Source organism: Theobroma cacao, chromosome 1 (assembly GCF_053813885.1).
Source record: "Theobroma cacao isolate CCN51 chromosome 1, ASM5381388v1, whole genome shotgun sequence".
Classification (NCBI taxonomy): domain Eukaryota; kingdom Viridiplantae; phylum Streptophyta; class Magnoliopsida; order Malvales; family Malvaceae; genus Theobroma; species Theobroma cacao.
The window spans coordinates 23,480,276-23,504,284 of record NC_142639.1 but is presented as its reverse complement, the minus strand read 5'-3'; the positions used below and the strand labels follow the sequence as shown (position 1 = coordinate 23,504,284).

General features: G+C 30.0%; 1 long non-coding RNA gene across 1 annotated transcript; it reads right to left on the bottom strand.

Moving 5' to 3' along the window:
- Window positions 1-17,317: 17,317 nt before the first annotated feature.
- On the bottom strand, window positions 17,318-19,230 carry LOC148764671 (uncharacterized). Its single transcript, XR_016024239.1, has 3 exons — window positions 19,107-19,230; window positions 18,374-18,457; window positions 17,318-17,516 (listed from the first exon to the last, which is right to left on the bottom strand). It is a non-coding gene; the product is annotated as an uncharacterized LOC148764671 (long non-coding RNA).
- Between the last annotated feature and the right edge of the window lie 4,779 nt (window positions 19,231-24,009).

Below are 24,009 nucleotides of genomic sequence, written 5' to 3'. Positions count from 1 at the left end.
TTAAGTGTTTACTTGGAAAACGTGAGGTTAAAACCCCCCGTTGATAGGAAAAGTCCCTTTATAGTCATTCATGACTTGAAAAGCTTCATTACTCGCTTTAAAATGTTTATAATCTCATTATTGATTTTAAGTTGAATTTTTTTACATTTTTTGTTTAAACGAATTATAATTAAGTGTTTACTCGGGAAACGTGAGGTTAAACCCTCTGTTGGTAGGAAAAGTCCGTTTATAGTCACCCATGCCTTCGAAAGCCTCATTACTCGCTTTAAATAGGTTTATAATCTCATTATTGATTTTAAGTTGAATTTTTTTACATTTTTTATTTAAACAGATTATAATTGAGTGTTTACTCAGGAAACGTGAGGTTAAAACCCCCCGTTGATAGGAAAAGTCCATTTATAGTCATTCATGACTTGAAAAGCTTCATTACTCGCTTTAAAATGTTTATAATCTCATTATTGATTTTAAGTTGAATTTTTTTAAATTTTTTGTTTAAACGAATTATAATTAAGTGTTTACTCGGGAAACGTGAGGTTAAAACCCTCTGTTGGTAGGAAAAGCCCGTTTATAGTCACCAATACCTTCGAAAGCCTCATTACTCGCTTTAAATAGGTTTATAATCTCATTATTGATTTTACGTTGAATTTTTTTACATTTATGTTTAAACGAATTATAATTAAGTGTTTACTCGGGAAACATGAGGTTAAATCCCTCTGTTGGTAGGAAAAGTCTGTTTATAGTCACCCATGCCTTCGAAAGCCTCATTACTCGCTTTAAATAGGTTTATAATCTCATTATTGATTTTAAGTTGAATTTTTTTACATTTTTTGTTTAAACAGATTATAATTGAGTGTTTACTCCGGAAACGTGAGGTTAAAACCCGCCGTTGATAGGAAAAGTCCATTTATAGTCATTCATGACTTGAAAAGCTTCATTACTCGCTTTAAAAAGGTTTATAATCTCATTATTGATTTTGAGTTGAATTTTTTTACTTTTTTTGTTTAAACGGATTATAATTGACTATTTACTCAGAAAACGTGAGGTTAAAACCCCCCGTTGATAGTAAAAGTCCATTTATAGTCATTAATGACTTGAAAAGCTTCATTACTCGCTTGAAAATGTTTATAATCTCATTATTGATTTTAAGTTGAATTTTTTTACATTTTTTGTTTAAACGAATTATAATTAAGTGTTTACTCGGGAAACGTGAGGTTAAAACCCTATGTTGGTAGGAAAAGTCCATTTATAGTCACCCATGCATTCGAAAGCCTCATTACTCGCTTTAAATAGGTTTATAATCTCATTATTGATTTTAAGTTGAATATGTTTACATTTTTTGTTTAAACAGATTATAATTGAGTGTTTACTCTGGAAACGTGAGGTTAAAACCCCCCGTTGATAGGAAAAGTCCATTTATAGTCATTCATGACTTGAAAAGCCTCATTACTCGCTTTAAAAAGGTTTATAATCTCATTATTGATTTTAAGTTGAATTTTTTTACATTTTTTGTTTAAACAGATTATAATTGACTGTTTACTCGGAAAACGTGAGGTTAAAACCCCCCGTTGATAGGAAAAGTCCATTTATAGTCATTCATGACTTGAAAAGCTTCATTACTCGCTTTAAAGTGTTTATAATCTCATTATTGATTTTAAGTTGAATTTTTTTACATTTTTTGTTTAAACGAATTATAATTAAGTGTTTACTCGGGAAACGTGAGGTTAAAACCCTCTGTTGGTAGGAAAAGCCCGTTTATAGTCACCCATGCCTTCGAAAGCCTCCTTACTCGCTTTAAATAGGTTTATAATCTCATTATTGATTTTAAGTTGAATTTTTGTACATTTTTTGTTTAAACAGATTATAATTGAGTGTTTGCTCAGGAAACGTGAAGTTAAAACCCCCCGTTGATAGGAAGAGTCCATTTATAGTCATTCATGACTTGAAAAGCTTCATTACTTGCTTTAAAAAGGTTTATAATCTCATTATTGATTTTAAGTTGATTTTTTTTACATTTTTTGTTTATACGGATTTTAATTGACTGTTTACTCGGGAAACGTGAGGTTAAAACCCTCCGTTGATAGCAAAAGTCCATTTATAGTCACCAATGCCTTCGAAAGCCTCATTACTCGCTTTAAAATGTTTATAATCTCATTATTGATTTTAAGTTGAATTTTTTTACATTTTTTGTTTAAACTGATTATAATTGAGTGTTTACTCAGGAAACGTGAGGTTAAAACCCCCCGTTGATAGGAAAAGTCCATTTATAGTCATTCATGACTTGAAAAGCTTCATTACTTGCTATAAAAATGTTTATAATCTCATTATTGATTTTAAGTTGAATTTTTTTACATTTTTTGTTTAAACGGATTATAATTGACTGTTTACTCAGAAAACGTGAGGTTAAAACCCCCCGTTGATAGGAAAAGTCCATTTATAGTCACCCATGCCTTCGAAAGCCTCATTACTCGCTTTAAAATGTTTATAATCTAATTATTGATTTTAAGTTAAATTTTTTTACATTTTTTGTTTAAACGGATTATAATTAAGTGTTTACTCAGGAAACGTTAAGTTAAAACCCTCGATTGATAGGAAAAGTCCACTTATAGTCACCCATGCCTTCGAAAGCCGCATTACTCACTTTAAATAGGTTTATAATCTCATTATTGATTTTAAGTTGAATTTTTTTACATTTTTTATTTAAACAGATTATAATTGAGTGTTTACTCTGGAAACGTGAGGTTAAAACCCGCCGTTGATAGGAAAAGTCCATTTATAGTCATTCATGACTTGAAAACCTTCATTACTCGCTTTAAAAAGGTTTATAATCTCATTATTGATTTTGAGTTGAATTTTTTTACTTTTTTTGTTTAAACGGATTATAATTGACTATTTACTCAGAAAACGTGAGGTTAAAAAATCCGTTGATAGGAAAAGTCCATTTATAGTCATTCATGACTTGAAAAGCATCATTGCTTGCTTTAAAAATGTTTATAATCTCACTATTGATTTTAAGTTGAATTTTTTTACATTTTTTGTTGAAATGGATTATAATTAAGAGTTTACTCGAGAAACGTGAGTTTAAAACCCTCTGTTAGTAGGAAAAGTCCATTTATGGTCACCCATGCCTTCGAAAGCTTCATTACTCGCTTTAAATAGGTTTATAATCTCATTATTGATTTGAAGTTCAATTTTTTTGCATTTTTTGTTTAAACAGATTATAATTGAGTGTTTACTCCGGAAACGTGAGGTTAAAACCCCCCGTTGATATCAAAAGTCCATTTATAGTCATTCATGACTTGAAAAGTTTCATTACTCGCTTTAAAACTGTTTATAATCTCATTATGGATTTTAAGTTAAATTTTTTTACATTTTTTGTTTAAACGGATTGTAATTGACTGTTTACTCGGAAACGTGAGGTTAAAACCCCCCGTTGATAGGAAAAGTCCATTTATAGTCATTCATGACTTGAAAAGCATCATTGCTTGCTTTAAAAATGTTTATAATCTCACTATTGATTTTAAGTTCAATTTTTTTACATTTTTTGTTTAAATGGATTATAATTAAGTGTTTACTCGAGAAACGTGAGTTTAAAACCCTCTGTTACTAGGAAAAGTCCATTTAAGGTCACCCATGCCTTCGAAAGCTTCATTACTCGCTTTAAATAGGTTTATAATCTCATTATTGATTTTAAGTTGAATTTTTTTACATTTTTTGCTTAAACGAATTATAATTAAGTGTTTGCTCGGGAAACGTGAGGTTAAAACCCTCTGTTGGTAGGAAAAGTCCGTTTATAGTCACCCATGCCTTCGAAAGCCTCATTACTCGCTTTAAATAGGTTTATAATCTCATTATTGATTTTAAGTTGAATTTTTTTACATTTTTTGTTTAAATAGATTATAATTTAGTGTTTACTCAGGAAACGTGAGGTTAAAATCCTCCGTTAATAGGAAAAGTCCGTTTATAGTCATTCATGACTTGAAAAGCTTCATCACTCGCTTTAAAAAGGCTTATAATCTAATTATTGATTTTAAGTTAAATTTTTTTACATTTTTTGTTTAAACGGATTGTAATTGACTGTTTACTCGGAAAACGTGAGGTTAAAACCCCCCGTTGATAGGAAAAGTCCATTTATAGTCATTCATGACTTGAAAAGCTTCATTACTCGCTTTAAAATGTTTATAATCTCATTATTGATTTTAAGTTGAATTTTTTTACATTTTTTGTTTAAACGAATTATAATTAACTGTTTACTCGGGAAACGTGAGGTTAAAACTCTATGTTGGTAGGAAAAGTCCGTTTATAGTCACCCATGCATTCGAAAGCCTCATTACTCGCTTTAAATAGGTTTATAATCTCATTATTGATTTTAAGTTGAATTTTTTTACATTTTTTGTTTAAACAGATTATAATTGAGTGTTTACTCCGGAAACGTGAGGTTAAAACCCGCCGTTGATAGGAAAAGTCCATTTATAGTCATTCATGACTTGAAAAGCTTCATTACTCGCTTTAAAAAGGTTTATAATCTCATTATTGATTTTGAGTTGAATTTTTTTACTTTTTTTGTTTAAACGGATTATAATTGACTATTTACTCAGAAAACGTGAGGTTAAAACCCCCCGTTGATAGTAAAAGTCCATTTATAGTCATTAATGACTTGAAAAGCTTCATTACTCGCTTTAAAATGTTTATAATCTCATTATTGATTTTAAGTTGAATTTTTTTACATTTTTTGTTTAAACGAATTATAATTAAGTGTTTACTCGGGAAACGTGAGGTTAAAACCCTATGTTGGTAGGAAAAGTCCATTTATAGTCACCCATGCATTCGAAAGCCTCATTACTCGTATTAAATAGGTTTATAATCTCATTATTGATTTTAAGTTGAATATGTTTACATTTTTTATTTAAACAGATTATAATTGAGTGTTTACTCTGGAAACGTGAGGTTAAAACCCCTCGTTGATAGGAAAAGTCCATTTATAGTCATTCATGACTTGAAAAGCTTCATTACTCGCTTTAAAATGTTTATAATCTCATTATTGATTTTAAGTTGAATTTTTTTACATTTTTTGTTTAAACGAATTATAATTAACTGTTTACTCGGGAAACGTGAGGTTAAAACTCTATGTTGGTAGGAAAAGTCCGTTTATAGTCACCCATGCATTCGAAAGCCTCATTACTCGCTTTAAATAGGTTTATAATCTCATTATTGATTTTAAGTTGAATTTTTTTACATTTTTTGTTTAAACAGATTATAATTGAGTGTTTACTCGGAAAACGTGAGGTTAAAACCCCCCGTTGATAGGAAAAGTCCATTTATAGTCATTCATGACTTGAAAAGCTTCATTACTCGCTTTAAAATGTTTATAATCTCATTATTGATTTTAAGTTGAATTTTTTTACATTTTTTGTTTAAACGAATTATAATTAAGTGTTTACTCGGGAAACGTGAGGTTAAAACCCTATGTTGGTAGGAAAAGTCCATTTATAGTCACCCATGCATTCGAAAGCCTCATTACTCGCTTTAAATAGGTTTATAATCTCATTATTGATTTTAAGTTGAATATGTTTACATTTTTTGTTTAAACAGATTATAATTGAGTGTTTACTCTGGAAACGTGAGGTTAAAACCCCCCGTTGATAGGAAAAGTCCATTTATAGTCATTCATGACTTGAAAAGCTTCATTACTCGCTTTAAAATGTTTATAATCTCATTATTGATTTTAAGTTGAATTTTTTTACATTTTTTGTTTAAACGAATTATAATTAACTGTTTACTCGGGAAACGTGAGGTTAAAACTCTATGTTGGTAGGAAAAGTCCGTTTATAGTCACCCATGCATTCGAAAGCCTCATTACTCGCTTTAAATAGGTTTATAATCTCATTATTGATTTTAAGTTGAATTTTTTTACATTTTTTGTTTAAACAGATTATAATTGACTGTTTACTCGGAAAACGTGAGGTTAAAACCCCCCGTTGATAGGAAAAGTCCATTTATAGTCATTCATGACTTGAAAAGCTTCATTACTCGCTTTAAAATGTTTATAATCTCATTATTGATTTTAAGTTGAATTTTTTTACATTTTTTGTTTAAACGAATTATAATTAACTGTTTACTCGGGAAACGTGAGGTTAAAACTCTATGTTGGTAGGAAAAGTCCGTTTATAGTCACCCATGCATTCGAAAGCCTCATTACTCGCTTTAAATAGGTTTATAATCTCATTATTGATTTTAAGTTGAATTTTTTTACATTTTTTGTTTAAACAGATTATAATTGAGTGTTTACTCCGGAAACGTGAGGTTAAAACCCGCCGTTGATAGGAAAAGTCCATTTATAGTCATTCATGACTTGAAAAGCTTCATTACTCGCTTTAAAAAGGTTTATAATCTCATTATTGATTTTGAGTTGAATTTTTTTACTTTTTTTGTTTAAACGGATTATAATTGACTATTTACTCAGAAAACGTGAGGTTAAAACCCCCCGTTGATAGTAAAAGTCCATTTATAGTCATTAATGACTTGAAAAGCTTCATTACTCGCTTTAAAATGTTTATAATCTCATTATTGATTTTAAGTTGAATTTTTTTACATTTTTTGTTTAAACGAATTATAATTAAGTGTTTACTCGGGAAACGTGAGGTTAAAACCCTATGTTGGTAGGAAAAGTCCATTTATAGTCACCCATGCATTCGAAAGCCTCATTACTCGCTTTAAATAGGTTTATAATCTCATTATTGATTTTAAGTTGAATATGTTTACATTTTTTGTTTAAACAGATTATAATTGAGTGTTTACTCTGGAAACGTGAGGTTAAAACCCCCCGTTGATAGGAAAAGTCCATTTATAGTCATTCATGACTTGAAAAGCCTCATTACTCGCTTTAAAAAGGTTTATAATCTCATTATTGATTTTAAGTTGAATTTTTTTACATTTTTTGTTTAAACAGATTATAATTAACTGTTTACTCGGAAAACGTGAGGTTAAAACCCCCCGTTGATAGGAAAAGTCCATTTATAGTCATTCATGACTTGAAAAGCTTCATTACTCGCTTTAAAGTGTTTATAATCTCATTATTGATTTTAAGTTGAATTTTTTTAAATTTTTTGTTTAAACGAATTATAATTAAGTGTTTACTCGGGAAACGTGAGGTTAAAACCCTCTGTTGGTAGGAAAAGCCCGTTTATAGTCACCAATACCTTCGAAAGCCTCATTACTCGCTTTAAATAGGTTTATAATCTCATTATTGATTTTACGTTGAATTTTTTTACATTTATGTTTAAACGAATTATAATTAAGTGTTTACTCGGGAAACGTGAGGTTAAATCCCTCTGTTGGTAGGAAAAGTCTGTTTATAGTCACCCATGCCTTCGAAAGCCTCATTACTCGCTTTAAATAGGTTTATAATCTCATTATTGATTTTAAGTTGAATTTTTTTACATTTTTTGTTTAAACAGATTATAATTGAGTGTTTACTCCGGAAACGTGAGGTTAAAACCCGCCGTTGATAGGAAAAGTCCATTTATAGTCATTCATGACTTGAAAAGCTTCATTACTCGCTTTAAAAAGGTTTATAATCTCATTATTGATTTTGAGTTGAATTTTTTTACTTTTTTTGTTTAAACGGATTATAATTGACTATTTACTCAGAAAACGTGAGGTTAAAACCCCCCGTTGATAGTAAAAGTCCATTTATAGTCATTAATGACTTGAAAAGCTTCATTACTCGCTTTAAAATGTTTATAATCTCATTATTGATTTTAAGTTGAATTTTTTTACATTTTTTGTTTAAACGAATTATAATTAAGTGTTTACTCGGGAAACGTGAGGTTAAAACCCTATGTTGGTAGGAAAAGTCCATTTATAGTCACCCATGCATTCGAAAGCCTCATTACTCGCTTTAAATAGGTTTATAATCTCATTATTGATTTTAAGTTGAATATGTTTACATTTTTTGTTTAAACAGATTATAATTGAGTGTTTACTCTGGAAACGTGAGGTTAAAACCCCCCGTTGATAGGAAAAGTCCATTTATAGTCATTCATGACTTGAAAAGCTTCATTACTCGCTTTAAAATGTTTATAATCTCATTATTGATTTTAAGTTGAATTTTTTTACATTTTTTGTTTAAACGAATTATAATTAACTGTTTACTCGGGAAACGTGAGGTTAAAACTCTATGTTGGTAGGAAAAGTCCGTTTATAGTCACCCATGCCTTCGAAAGCCTCATTACTCGCTTTAAATAGGTTTATAATCTCATTATTGATTTTAAGTTGAATTTTTTTAAATTTTTTGTTTAAACGAATTATAATTAAGTGTTTACTCGGGAAACGTGAGGTTAAAACCCTCTGTTGGTAGGAAAAGTCCGTTTATAGTCACCCATGCCTTCGAAAGCCTCATTACTCGCTTTAAATAGGTTTATAATCTCATTATTGATTTTAAGTTGAATTTTTTTACATTTTTTGTTTAAACAGATTATAATTGAGTGTTTACTCAGGAAACGTGATGTTAAAACCCCCCGTTGATAGGAAAAGTTCATTTATAGTCATTCATGACTTGAAAAGTTTCATTACTCGCTTTAAAAAGGTTTATAATCTCATTATTGATTTTAAGTTGAATTTTTTTACATTTTTTGTTTATACGGATTATAATTGACTTTTTACTCGAAAAACGTGAGGTTAAAACCTCCCGTTGATAGGAAAAGTCCATTTATAGTCATTCATGACTTGAAAAGCTTAATTACTCGCTTTAAAATGTTTATAATCTCATTATTGATTTTAAGTTGAATTTTTTTACATTTTTTGTTTAAATAGATTATAATTGAGTGTTTACTCACGAAACGTGAGGTTAAAATCCCCCGTTAAAAGGAAAAGTCCATTTATAGTCATTCATGACTTGAAAAGATTCATTACTCAGTTTAAAATGTTTATAATCTCATTATTGATTTTAAGTTGAATTTTTTTACATTTTTTGTTTAAACGAATTATAATTAAGTGTTTACTCGGGAAACGTGAGGTTAAAACCCCCCGTTGATAGGACAAGTCCATTTATAGTCACCCATGCCTTCGAAAACCTGATTACTCGCTTTAAAATGTTTATAATCTCATTATTGATTTTAAGTTGAATTTTTTCACATTTTTTGTTTAAACGGATTATAATTAAGTGTTTACTCAGGAAATGTTAAGTTAAAACCCTCTATTGGTAGGAAAAGTCCACTTATAGTCACCCATGCCTTCGAAAGCCGCATTACTCGCTTTAAATAGGTTTATAATCTCATTATTGATTTGAAGTTGAATTTTTTTACATTTTTTGTTTAAATAGATTATAATTGAGTGTTTACTCAGGAAACGTGAGGTTAAAACCCCCCGTTGATAGGAAAAGTCCATTTATAGTCATTCATGACTTGAAAAGCTTCATTACTCGCTTTAAAAAGGTTTATAATCTCATTATTGATTTTAAGTTGAATTTTTTTACATTTTTTGTTTATGCGGATTATAATTGACTGTTTACTCGGAAGACGTGAGGTTAAAACCCCCCGTTGATAGGAAAAGTCCATTTCTAGTCATTCATGACTTGAAAAGCTTCATTACTCGCTTTAAAATATTTATAATCTCATTATTGATTTTAAGTTGAATTTTTTTAAATTTTTTGCTTAAACGAATTATAATTAAGTGTTTACTCGGGAAACGTGAGGTTAAAACCTTCTGTTGGTAGGAAAAGCCCGTTTATAGTCACCAATACCTTCGAAAGCCTCATTACTCGCTTTAAATAGGTTTATAATCTCATTATTGATTTTAAGTTGAATTTGTTTACATTTTTTGTTTAAACAGATTATAATTGAGTGTTTACTCAGGAAACGTGCGGTTAAAACCCCCCGTTGATAGGAAAGGTCCATTTATAGTCATTCATGACTTGAAAAGCTTCATTAGTCGCTTTAAAAAGGTTCATAATCTCATTATTGATTTTAAGTTGAATTTTTTTTACATTTTTTGTTTAAACAGATTATAATTGAGTGTTTACTCAAGAAACGTGAGGTTAAAACCCCCCGTTGATAGGAAAAGTCCATTTATAGTCATTCATGACTTGAAAACCTTCATTACTCGCTTTAAAAAGGTTTATAATCTCATTATTGATTTTAAGTTGAATTTTTTTACATTTTTTGTTTATACGGATTATAATTGACTGTTTACTGGGGAAACGTGAGGTTAAAACCCCCCGTTGATAGGAAAAGTCCATTTATATTCATTCATGACTTGAAAAGCTTCATTACTCGCTTTAAAATGATTATAATCTCATTATTGATTTTAAGTTGAATTTTTTTACATTTTTTGTTTAAACAAATTATAATTAAGTGTTTACTCGGGAAACGTGAGGTTAAAACACTATATTGGTAGGAAAAGTCCGTTTATAGTCACCCATGCCTTCGAAAGCCTCATTACTCGCTTTAAATAGGTTTATAATCTCATTATTGATTTTAAGTTGAATTTTTTTACATTTTTTGTTAAAAAAGATTATGATTGAGTGTTTACTTGAAAAACGTGAGGTTAAAACCCCCCGTTGATAGCAAAAGTCCATTTATAGTCACTCATGACTTGAAAAGCTTCATTACTCGCTTTAAAATGTTTATAATCTCATTATTGATTTTAAATTGAATTTTTTTACATTTTTTGTTTATACGAATTATAATTAAGTGTTTACTCGGGAAACGTGAGGTTAAAACCTTCTGTTGGTAGGAAAAGCCCGTTTATAGTCACCAATACCTTCGAAAGCCTCATTACTCGCTTTAAATAGGTTTATAATCTCATTATTGATTTTAAGTTGAATTTGTTTACATTTTTTGTTTAAACAGATTATAATTGAGTGTTTACTCAGGAAACGTGCGGTTAAAACCCCCCGTTGATAGGAAAGGTCCATTTATAGTCATTCATGACTTGAAAAGCTTCATTAGTCGCTTTAAAAAGGTTCATAATCTCATTATTGATTTTAAGTTGAATTTTTTTTACATTTTTTGTTTAAACAGATTATAATTGAGTGTTTACTCAAGAAACGTGAGGTTAAAACCCCCCGTTGATAGGAAAAGTCCATTTATAGTCATTCATGACTTGAAAAGCTTCATTACTCGCTTTAAAAAGGTTTATAATCTCATTATTGATTTTAAGTTGAATTTTTTTACATTTTTTGTTTATACGGATTATAATTGACTGTTTACTGGGGAAACGTGAGGTTAAAACCCCCCGTTGATAGGAAAAGTCCATTTATATTCATTCATGACTTGAAAAGCTTCATTACTCGCTTTAAAATGATTATAATCTCATTATTGATTTTAAGTTGAATTTTTTTACATTTTTTGTTTAAACAAATTATAATTAAGTGTTTACTCGGGAAACGTGAGGTTAAAACACTATATTGGTAGGAAAAGTCCGTTTATAGTCACCCATGCCTTCGAAAGCCTCATTACTCGCTTTAAATAGGTTTATAATCTCATTATTGATTTTAAGTTGAATTTTTTTACATTTTTTGTTTAAACAGATTATAATTGAGTGTTTACTCAGGAAACGTGAGGTTAAAACCCCCCGTTGATAGGAAAAGTCCATTTATAGTCATTCATGACTTGAAAAGCTTCATTACTCGCTTTAAAAAGGTTCATAATCTCATTATTGATTTTAGGTTGAATGTTTTTACATTTTTTGTTTAAACAGATTATAATTGACTGTTTACTCGAAAAACGTGAGGTTAAAAACCCCCGTTGATAGGAAAAGTCCATTTATAGTCATTCATGACTTGAAAAGCTTCATTACTCACTTTAAAATGTTTATAATCTCATTATTGATTTTAAGTTGAATTTTTTTACATTTTTTGTTTAAACGAATTATAATTAAGTGTTTACTCGGGAAACATGAGGTTAAAACCCTCTGTTGGTAGGAAAAGTCCGTTTATAGTCACTCATGCCTTCGAAAGCCTCATTACTCGCTTTAAATAGGTTTAAAATCTCATTATTGATTTTAAGTTGAATGTTTTTACATTTTTTTTTTAAACAGATTATCATTGAGTTTTTACTCAGGAAACGTGAGGTTAAAACTTCCCGTTGATAGGAAAAGTCCATTTATAGTCATTCATGACTTGAAAAGCTTCATTACTCGCTTTAAAATGTTTATAATCTCATTATTGATTTTAAGTTGAATTTTTTTACATTTTTTGTTTAAACGAATTATAATTAAGTGTTTACTCGGGAAACGTGAGGTTAAAACCCTCTATTGGTAGGAAAAGTCCACTCATAGTCACCCATACCTTCGAAAGCCGCATTACTCGCTTTAAATAGGTTTATAATCTCATTATTGATTTTAAGTTAATATTTTTTGCATTTTTTTTTAAAAAAGATTATGATTGAGTGTTTACTTGAAAAACGTGACGTTAAAACCTTCCGTTGATAGCAAAAGTCCATTTATGGTCATTCATGACTTGAAAAGCTTCATTACTCGCTTTAAAATGTTTATAATCTCATTATTGATTTTACGTTGAATTTTTTTACATTTTTTGCTGAAACGAATTATAATTAAGTGTTTACTCGGGAAACATGAGGTTAAAACCCTCTGTTGGTAGGAAAAGTCCGTTTATAGTCACCCATGCCTTCGAAAGCCTCATTACTCGCTTTAAATAGGTTTATAATCTCATTATTGATTTTAAGAATTTTTTGACATTTTTTGTTTAAACAGATTATAATTGAGTGTTTACTCAGGAAACGTGAGGTTAAAACCCCCCGTTGATAGGAAAAGTCCATTTATAGTCATTCATGACTTGAAAAGCTTCATTACTCGCTTTAAAAATATTTATAATCTCATTATTGATTTTAAGTTGAATTTTTTTACATTTGTTGTTTATACGGATTATAATTGACTGTTTACTCGGGAAACGTGAGGTTAAAACCCCCCGTTGATAGGAAAAGTCCATTTATAGTCACCCATGCCTTCGAAAGCCTCATTACTCGCTTTAAAATGTTTATAATCTCATTATTGATTTTAAGTTGAATTTTTTTACATTTTTTGTTTAAACGGATTATAATTAAGTGTTTACTCAGGAAACGTGAAGTTAAAACCCTTTATTAGTAGGAAAAGTCCACATATAGTCACCCATGCCTTCGAAACCCGCATTACTCACTTTAAATAGGTTTATAATCTCATTATTGATTTTAAGTTGAATTTTTTTACATTTTTTGTTTAAACAGATTATAATTGAGTGTTTACTCAGGAAACGTGAGGTTAAAATTCCCCGTTGATAGGAAAAGTCCATTTATAGTCATTCATGACTTGAAAAGCTTCATTACTCGCTTTAAAAAGGCTTATAATCTCATTATTGATTTTAAGTTGAATTTTTTTACATTTTTTGTTTAAACGAATTATAATTAAGTGTTTACTCGGGAAACGTGAGGTTAAAACCCTCGTTGGTAGGAAAAGCCCGTTTATATTCACCCATGCCTTCGAAAGCCTCATTACTCGCTTTAAATAGGTTTATAATCTCATTATTGATTTTAAGTTGAATTTTTTTACATTTTTTGTTTAAACAGATTATAATTGAGTGTTTACTCAGGAAACGTGAGGTTAAAACCCCCCGTTGATGGGAAAAGTCCATTTATTGTCATTCATGACTTGAAAAGCTTCATTACTCGCTTTAAAAAGGTTTATAATCTCATTATTGATTTTAAGTTGAATTTTTTTACATTTTTTGTTTAAACGGATTATAATTGACTGTTTACTCGGAAGACGTGAGGTTAAAACCCCCCGTTGATAGCAAAAGTCCATTTATAGTCATTCATGACTTGAAAAGCTTCATTACTCGCTTTAAAATGTTTATAATCTCATTATTGATTTTAAGTTGAATTTTTTTACATTTTTTGTTTAAACGAATTATAATTAAGTGTTTACTCGGGAAACGTGAGGTTAAAACCCTATGTTGGTAGGAAAAGTCCGTTTATAGTCACCCATTCCTTCGAAAGCCTCATTACTCGCTTTAAATAGGTTTATAATCTCTTTATCGATTTGAAGTTGAATTTTTTCACATTTTTTGTTTAAACAGATTATAATTGAGTGTTTACTCAGGAAACGTGAGGTTAAAACCCCCCGTTGATAGGAAAAGTCCATTTATAGTCATTCATGACTTGAAAAGCTTCATTACTCGCTTTACAATGTTTATAATCTCATTATTGATTTTAAGTTGAATATTTTTACATTTTTTGTTTAAACGAATTTTAATTAAGTGTTTACTCGGGAAACGTGAGGTTAAAACCCTCTGTCGGTAGGAAATGTCTGTTTATAGTCACCCATGCCTTCGAAAGCCTCATTACTCGCTTTAAATAGGTTTATAATGTCATTATTGATTTTAAGTTGAATTTTTTTACATTTTTTGTTTAAATAGATTATAATTGAGTGTTTACTCACGAAACGTGAGGTTAAAATCCCCCGTTAAAAGGAAAAGTCCATTTATAGTCATTCATGACTTGAAAAGATTCATTACTCAGTTTAAAATGTTTATAATCTCATTATTGATTTTAAGTTGAATTTTTTTACATTTTTTGTTTAAACGAATTATAATTAAGTGTTTACATGGGAAACGTGAGGTTAAAACCCTATGTTGGTAGGAAAAGTCCGTTTATAGTCACCCATGCCTTCGAAAGCCTCATTACTCGCTTTAAATAGGTTTATAATCTCTTTATTGATTTTAAGTTGAATTTTTTTACATTTTTTGTTTAAATAGATTATAATTGAGTGTTTACTCAAGAAACGTAAGGTTAAAACCCCCCGTTAAAAGGAAAAGTCCATTTATAGTCATTCATGACTTGAAAAGCTTCATTACTCAGTTTAAAATGTTTATAATCTCATTATTGATTTTAAGTTAAATTTTTTTACATTTTTTGTTTAAACGAATTATAATTAAGTGTTTACTCGGGAAACGTGAGGTTAAAACCCTCTGTTGGTAGGAAAAGTCCGTTTATAGTCACCCATGCCTCCGAAAGCCTCATTACTCGCTTTAAATAGGTTTATAATCTCATTATTCATTTTAAGTTGAATTTTTTTACATTTTTTGTTTAAACAGATTATAATTGAGTGTTTACTCAGGAAACGTGAGGTTAAAACCCCCCGTTGATAGGAAAAGTCCATTTATAGTCATTCATGACTTGAAAAGCTTCATTACTCGCTTTAAAATGTTTATAATCTCATTATTGATTTTAAGTTGAATTTTTTTACATTTTTTGTTTATACGGATTATAATTGACTGTTTACTGGGGAAACGTGAGGTTAAAACCCCCCGTTGATAGCAAAAGTCCATTTATAGTCACCAATGCCTTCGAAAGCCTCATTACTCGCTTTAAAATGTTTATAATCTCATTATTGATTTTAAGTTGAATTTTTTTACATTTTTTGTTTAAACGGATTATAATTAAGTGTTTACTCAGGAAATGCTAAGTTAAAACCCTCTATTGGTAGCAAAAGTCCACTTATAGTCACCCATGCCTTCGAAAGCCGCATTACTCGCTTTAAATAGGTTTATAATCTCATTATTGATTTTAAGTTAAATTTTTTTACATTTTTTGTTAAAAAAGATTATGATTGAGTGTTTACTTGAAAAACGTGAGGTTAAAACCCCCCGTTGATAGCAAAAGTCCATTTATAGTCATTCATGACTTGAAAAGCTTCATTACTCGCTTTAAAATGTTTATAATCTCATTATTGATTTTAAATTGAATTTTTTTACATTTTTTGTTTATACGAATTATAATTAAGTGTTTACTCGGGAAACGTGAGGTTAAAACCCTCTGTTGGTAGGAAAAGCCCGTTTATATTCACCCATGCCTTCGAAAGCCTCATTACTCGCTTTAAATAGGTTTATAATCTTATTATTGATTTTAAGTTGAATTTTTTTATATTTTTTGTTTAAACAAATTATAATTGAGTGTTTACTCAGGAAACGTGAGGTTAAAACCCCCCGTTGATAGGAAAAGTCCATTTATAGTCATTCATGACTTGAAAAGCTTCATTACTCGCTTTAAAAAGGTTTATAATCTCATTATTGATTTTAAGTTGAATTTTTTTACATTTTTTGTTTAAACGGATTATAATTGACTGTTTACTCGGAAGACGTAAGGTTAAAACCCCCCGTTGATAGGAAAAGTCCATTTCTAGTCATTCATGACTTGAAAAGCTTCATTACTCGCTTTAAAATGTTTATAATCTCATTATCGATTTTAAGTTGAATTTTTTTAAATTTTTGGTTTAAACGAATTATAATTAAGTGTTTACTCAGGAAACGTGAGGTTAAAACCCTCTGTTGGTAGGAAAAGCCCGTTTATAGTCACCCATGCCTTCGAAAGCCTCATTACTCGCTTTAAATAGGTTTATAATCTCATTATTGATTTTAAGTTGAATTTTTTGACATTTTTTGTTTAAACAGATTATAATTGAGTGTTTACTCAGGAAACGTGAGGTTAAAACCCCTCGTTGATAGGAAAAGTCCATTTATAGTCATTCATGACTTGAAAAGCTTCATTACTCGCTTTAAAAAGGTTTATAATCTCATTATTGATTTTAGGTTGAATTTTTCTACATTTTTTGTTTATACGGATTATAATTGACTGTTTACTTGGGAAACGTGAGGTTAAAACCCCCCGTTGATAGAAAAAGTCCATTTATAGTCACCCATGCCTTCGAAAGCCTCATTGCTCGCTTTAAAATGTTTATAATCTCATTATTGATTTTAAGTTGAATTTTTTTACATTTTTTGTTTAAACGGATTATAATTAAGTGTTTACTCGAGAAACGTGAGGTTAAAACCCCCTGTTAGTAGGAAAAGTCCATTTATGGTCACCCACGCCTTCGAAAGCCTCATTACTCGCTTTAAATAGGTTTATAATGTCACGACCCGGAACTCCCATCGAGCCCGTGACAACCGCCGCGACGTCTCAATTTACATTCATTACCCAGAATGTCAACCGAGACCCCGCAAGGCTTTAATATCAGCTTCTCATTTCCCCTGTGGGTAGCTGTTTCCAAATACCACATTTTAAAAGATTTTAAACTGTTTCCAACTTAAACAAATGAAATAATAATTTCCGTCTCACAGGGGTATTTTTGTCATTTATCCCAAAAATCTCAAAAATCATCTAAAAATATAGTATGTAAGTGGAAAACACATATTTCTTAATCAAAAATAATTTTGGATGTCTAAAACATTCGTTTAAAATGGAATTATGACTGTTACAATAAAATAAAAATATTCAATAAAATATTCAATTTTCACATAAAACGATATTTTAAGAACACTGCATAAATAATTTTTTATAGCGTAAAAGCAAAATAAATTCTTACATACCGTAATACAGATAACCAAAGTATAGAATTTAATTTACAGTGACACGTGGGCCCCCGAATGACCAAAAGTATAAAAAGAAATGAACCTACAGTCTTTGGATGTGGCAAGTTCAACTGTAATCCTCGCCGATATCAGTTATCTACAATCTATTCTGAACCTGAAATGGGTGGAAATGAGGGTGGTGAGATTATAAAATCCCAGTGAGTAAACAAACATCACTCAAAATATCTAAAGTCGAGTAAAAGGAGACTATTAAAACATTTCATCAAAATGTAATTTATCATCTTTCAACTTATTTCAACCAAATGAAATCAATTTATTTAAAGCAAGTAATCAGTATGGCTTATGAATTTCTTAAAAAGCTTGGCTCATGCCAAAAATTATTATCATACTCAGTTATTTGGGATACCTTGGCCGAGGGCTATCCCAACTGAGTCCGCCAAGGCTATTAGAAAGTCATGTTTTTATTTTGAAAACATAGCCATTCCTTGACGTTGGCCGAGTTCCCCTTCACGAGGTGGTTTGGCGTGAAGTGAACTCTAAAAGTTATACCTCAGGAGTTACCCTACTCGCCTCTCCAACCGAGGTAAAAATATAACAGGATTCTGTGCCCCTCTAATAGGCTAGTCCACAGAATCCAGCCCACTGCAGCAGGTCAAACCCACCATACAATAAAATTTTGACAGCATGACAGGGCTAATATATTACTACCCAGCCTGCAAGGGTAAAATAAAGCGATTCATATAATTCATAAAAACACAGCCCAGCCAGTCATGCCAATACAATAACATAAGCCATTAATTCAATTTTAAATTTACAACATATCAGTGGTCTCCAATTACTCTATTTTCAAAATCGTTATTTCGTTTCAAGACAATTTATAAAATATTTTCATTTAAACTCATTTTGTTTACAAAACATAAAAATTTACCATTTGAACTCATTTTCATAAAATTCACCAAAACCGAATAAAAACATACTTTAGATAATTAAAATGATGGTAAGGTTACTCACCGTGTCTAGAGTGAGGATTTTCGAAATACTCAGACTATTGGTCCTCGGGTGCAATTCCCTTGCCTTTATTAGAGGACTCACCACCTTGACACAGTACAAAATCGAGAAATTCACCACATTGGTACTAAATTGAAATTAAACTAATTTAGACTACTAATGCTTGATATGGAATGCAAAAATGTCTAAATTTTTGCCTAAATGCGGTGTTAGCCTATTTCGGTCTTTTACCCGATAAATTGATATACGCGTCCGTTTAAACTCCAAATTAATTTTTTTCAGTTTCTATACCTCAATTGCACCCAAATTGACTTAATGTCCCTCAGTGAGGTGCAAATTATCAGTCCCGATAATAAATTACGAAAATACCCCTAGTGGGTAAAAATTTGTATTTTTGCTCCGAAAATTTCCATTATTTTTCTAGGCTCATAATTCATCATTATTCATCATAATTCCTCAAATAACCATCAAGATCAGCAGCCAATATTCCCCTAGAAAATTCAGCATAATGGGTTTCAATGGGAGAAAATTATATTTCTAGCTTATTTTTGCTATATTTCAATATAACTTAACTAAAATCACTTAATTCAATTAAAATCAACCAAAAATCAAGCTCAAAACTCATCCATGGAGGTTTGGCCATCATGGGTGTCCATACCCACTTTCTAATTTTGCATAGAAATGAGAAAAAAATGCATGGGTAGTGAAAATCACAAGGAAAATCAATGAAATTTACCTTTTTAATGCTTGATTTCTTGATTTCTCTTGATTTTCCCCAAATTTTTCAGGTAGGATTCTTGTTTTTGTTTTTCCCCTTTTCTCCCCTGGTTTGGACAGCTGAAGAAGATGAGAATTCCGGAATTTTTACCTTTTTAAAGGCTAAAATAATATAATATTATTTTATTCATTTTTTTAATGTTTTATTAATTCCTTAAATTCTAGCCATCCATTTGTTTCCAAATTTTCACCATACACTTGTCCCACATATCCATAGCTTAGGTAAAATTCTCAGACTTATCCAAAGTCTTGGTGGAGTAATTTTTGAAATTTACACTTTTACCCCCGTAAAAGTCAAAAATTACATTTTTGCCCCAAAAATTGAAAAATTGCCCATAGACATATTTTTCATCCCTTATACTCATACCATTCTCCAATTTGTCAAATTTGATCTAAATTGTCTCAAAATCTCAAATTTTGTTCGCGAGTGGCAAAATTACGATTTTGCCCCTACACTCTAGAAATCACTGGAATTAAACTTTTTCACTGCCAAACCCTCAAATTATACTCCAATACTCAAATCATACTCCAATAAGTCAAATGGGGCTAAAAAATTTCTTTTCTAAAAATTCCCATTGTGTCCTTGGGTGGCAAATGACCATTTTGCCCCTGGACAGTAAAAATTCTAGTTTGACTTCAAATTGATCCTCGAACTCCAAATCACCATATTAAACCATTCTGGGACTTTAATATTCTTAATTTCATTTTAAATTCTCTATTTGATCTAGTTCGAGACTTAAATTAACTTAATTGTACCATTTGGTACATTGTCGTCTTTTAACGATTTTTCTTTCAAGGCTTTCCAAGTATACAAGCATATTGTCAATCATATGAATGACATGGAAAGTATTTTATAAGGTCGGGCTTGACATATAATCTCATTATTGATTTTAAGTTGAATTTTTTTACATTATTTGTTTAAACAGATTATAATTGAGTGTTTACTCAGGAAACGTGAGGTTAAAACCCCCAGTTGATAGGAAAAGTCCATTTATAGTCATTCATGACTTGAAAAGCTTTATTACTCGCTTTAAAAAGGTTTATAATCTCATTATTTATTTTAAGTTAAATTTTTTTACATTTTTTGTTAAAGAAGAACATAATTGAGTGTTTACTAGGGGAACGTGGGGTTAAAACCCCCCGTTGATAGGAAAAGTCCATTTATAGTCATTCATGACTTGAAAAGCATCATTGCTCGCTTTAAAAACGTTTATAATCTCACTATTGATTTTAAGTTGAATTATTTTACATTTTTTGTTTAAACGGATTGTAATTAAGTGTTTACTCGGGAAATGTGAGGTTAAAACCCTCTATTGGTAGGAAAAGTCTTTTTATAGTCAACCATGCCTTCGAAAGCCTCATTACTCGCTTTAAATAGGTTTATAATCTCATTATTAATTTTAAGTTGATATGTTTTACATTGTTTGTTCAAACAGATTATAATTAAGTGTTTACTCAGGAAATGTGAGGTCAAAACCCTCCGTTGATAGGAAAAGTCCAATTATAGTCATTCATGACTTGAAAAGCTTCATCACTCCCTGTAAAAATGTTTATAATCTCATTATTGATTTTAAGTTGAATTTTTTTACATTTTTTGTTTAAACGGATTATAATTAAGTGTTTACTCAAGAAACGTGAGGTTAAAACCCTCTGTTAGTAGGAAAAGTCCATTTATGGTCACACATACCTTCGAAAGTCTCATTACTCGCTTTAAATAGGTTTATAAACTCATTATTGATTTTAAGTTGAATTTTTTTATATTTTTTGTTTAAACAGATTATAATTGAGTGTTTACTCAGGAAACGTGAGGTTAAAACCCCCCGTTGATAGGAAAAGTCCATTTATAGTCATTCATGACTTGAAAAGCATCATTGCTCACTTTAAAAATGTTTATAATCTCACTATTGATTTTAAGTTGAATTTTTTTACATTTTTTGTTTAAACGAATTATAATTAAGTGTTTACTCGAGAAACGTGAGGTTAAAACCCCCTGTTAGTAGGAAAAGTCCATTTATGGTCACCCATGCCTTCGAAAGCCTCATTACTCGCTTTAAATAGGTTTATAATCTCATTATTGATTTTAAGTTGAATTTTTTTGCATTTTTTGTTAAAAAAGATTATGATTGAGTGTTTACTCGGAAAACGTGAGGTTAAAACCCCCCGTTGATAGGAAAAGTCTATTTATAGTCATTCATGACTTGAAAAGCTTCATTACTCGCTTTAAAATGTTTATAATCTCATTATTGATTTTAAGATGAATATTTTTACATTTTTTGTTTAAACGAATTATAATTAAGTGTTTACTCGAGAAACGTGAGGTTAAAACCCTCTGTTGGTAGGAAATGTCCGTTTATAGTCACCCATGCCTTCGAAAGCCTCATTACTCGCTTTAAATAGGTTTGTAATCTCATTATTGATTTTAAGTTGAATTTTTTTACATTTTTTGTTTGAACAGATTATAATTGAGTGTTTACTCAGGAAACGTGAGGTTAAAAACCCCCCGTTGATAGGAAAAGTCCATTTATAGTCATTCATGACTTGAAAAGCTTCATTACTCGCTTTAAAAAGGCTTATAATCTCATTATTGATTTTAAGTTAATATTTTTTACATTTTTTGTTAAAAAAGATTATGATTGAGTGTTTACTTGGAAAACGTGAGGTTAAAACCCCCCGTTGATAGCAAAAGTCCATTTATAGTCATTCATGACTTGAAAAGCTTCATTACTCGCTTTAAAAATGTTTATAATCTCATTATCGATTTTAAGTGGAATTTTTTTACATTTTTTGTTTAAACGGATTATAATTAAGTGTTTACTCGGAAAACGTGAGGTTAAAACCCTCTGTTGATAGGAAAAGTCCATTTATAGTCACCCATTTCTTCGAAAGCCTCATTACTCGCTTTAAAAAGGTTTATAATCTCATTATTTATTTTAAGTTAAATTTTTTTACATTTTTTGTTAAAGAAGAATATAATTGAGTGTTTACTAGGGGAACGTGAGGTTAAAACCCCCCGTTGATAGGAAAAGTCCATTTATAGTCATTCATGACTTGAAAAGCATCATCGCTCGCTTTAAAAATGTTTATAATCTCACTATTGATTTTAAGTTGAATTTTTTTACATTTTTTATTTAAACGGATTGTAATTAAGTGTTTACTTGGAAAATGTGAGGTTAAAACCCTCTATTGGTAGGAAAAGTCTTTTTATAGTCAACTATGCCTTCGAAAGCCTCATTACTCGCTTTAAATAGGTTTATAATCTCATTATTGATTTTAAAATGAATTTTTTTACATTTTTTGTTCAAACAGATTATAATTAAGTGTTTACTCGGGAAACGTGAGGTTAAAACCCCCCGTTAATAGGAAAAGTCTCTTTATAGTCATTCATGACTTGGAAAGCTTCATTACTCGCTTTAAAATGTTTATAATCTTATTATTGATTTTAAGTTGAATATTTTTACATTTTTTGTTTAAACGAATTATAATTCATTGTTTACTCGGGAAACGTGAGGTTAAAACCCTCTGTTGGTAGGAAATGTCCGTTTATAGTCACACATGCCTTCGAAAGCCTCATTACTCGCTTTAAATAGGTTTATAATCTCATTATTGATTTTAAGTTGAATTTTTTTACATTTTTTGTTTAAACAGATTATAATTGAGTGTTTACTCAGGAAACGTGAGGTTAAAACCCCCAGTTGATCGGAAAAGTCCATTTATAGTCATTCATGACTTGAAAAGCTTCATTACTCGCTTTAAAAAGGTTTATAATCTCATTATTTATTTTAAGTTAAATTTTTTTACATTTTTTGTTAAAGAAGAACATAATTGAGTGTTTACTAGGGGAACGTGAGGTTAAAACCCCCCGTTGATAGGAAAAGTCCATTTATAGTCATTCATGACTTGAAAAGCATCATTGCTCGCTTTAAAAACGTTTATAATCTCACTATTGATTTTAAGTTGAATTATTTTACATTTTTTGTTTAAACGGATTGTAATTAAGTGTTTACTCGGGAAATGTGAGGTTAAAACCCTCTATTGGTAGGAAAAGTCTTTTTATAGTCAACCATGCCTTCGAAAGCCTCATTACTCGCTTTAAATAGGTTTATAATCTCATTATTGATTTTAAGTTGAATTGTTTTACATTGTTTGTTCAAACAGATTATAATTAAGTGTTTACTCAGGAAATGTGAGATCAAAACCCTCCGTTGATAGGAAAAGTCCAATTATAGTCATTCATGACTTGAAAAGCTTCATCACTCCCTGTAAAAATGTTTATAATCTCATTATTGATTTTAAGTTGAATTTTTTTACATTTTTTGTTTAAACGGATTATAATTAAGTGTTTACTTGAGAAACGTGAGGTTAAAACCCTCTGTTAGTAGGAAAAGTCCATTTATGGTCACACATACCTTCGAAAGCCTCATTACTTGCTTTAAATAGGTTTATAATCTCATTATTGATTTTAAGTTGAATTTTTTTACATTTTTTTTTAAACAGATTATAATTGAGTGTTTACTCAGGAAACGTGAGGTTAAAACCCCCCGTTGATAGGAAAAGTCCATTTATAGTCATTCATGACTTGAAAAGCATCATTGCTCGCTTTAAAAATGATTATAATCTCACTATTGATTTTAAGTTGAATTTTTTTACATTTTTTGTTTAAACGGATTATAATTAAGTGTTTACTCGAGAAACGTGAGGTTAAAACCCCCTGTTAGTAGGAAAAGTCCATTTATTGTCACCCATGCCTTCGAAAGCCTCATTACTCGCTTTAAATAGGTTTATAATCTCATTATTGATTTTAAGTTGAATTTTTTTGCATTTTTTGTTAAAAAAGATAATGATTGAGTGTTTACTCGGAAAAC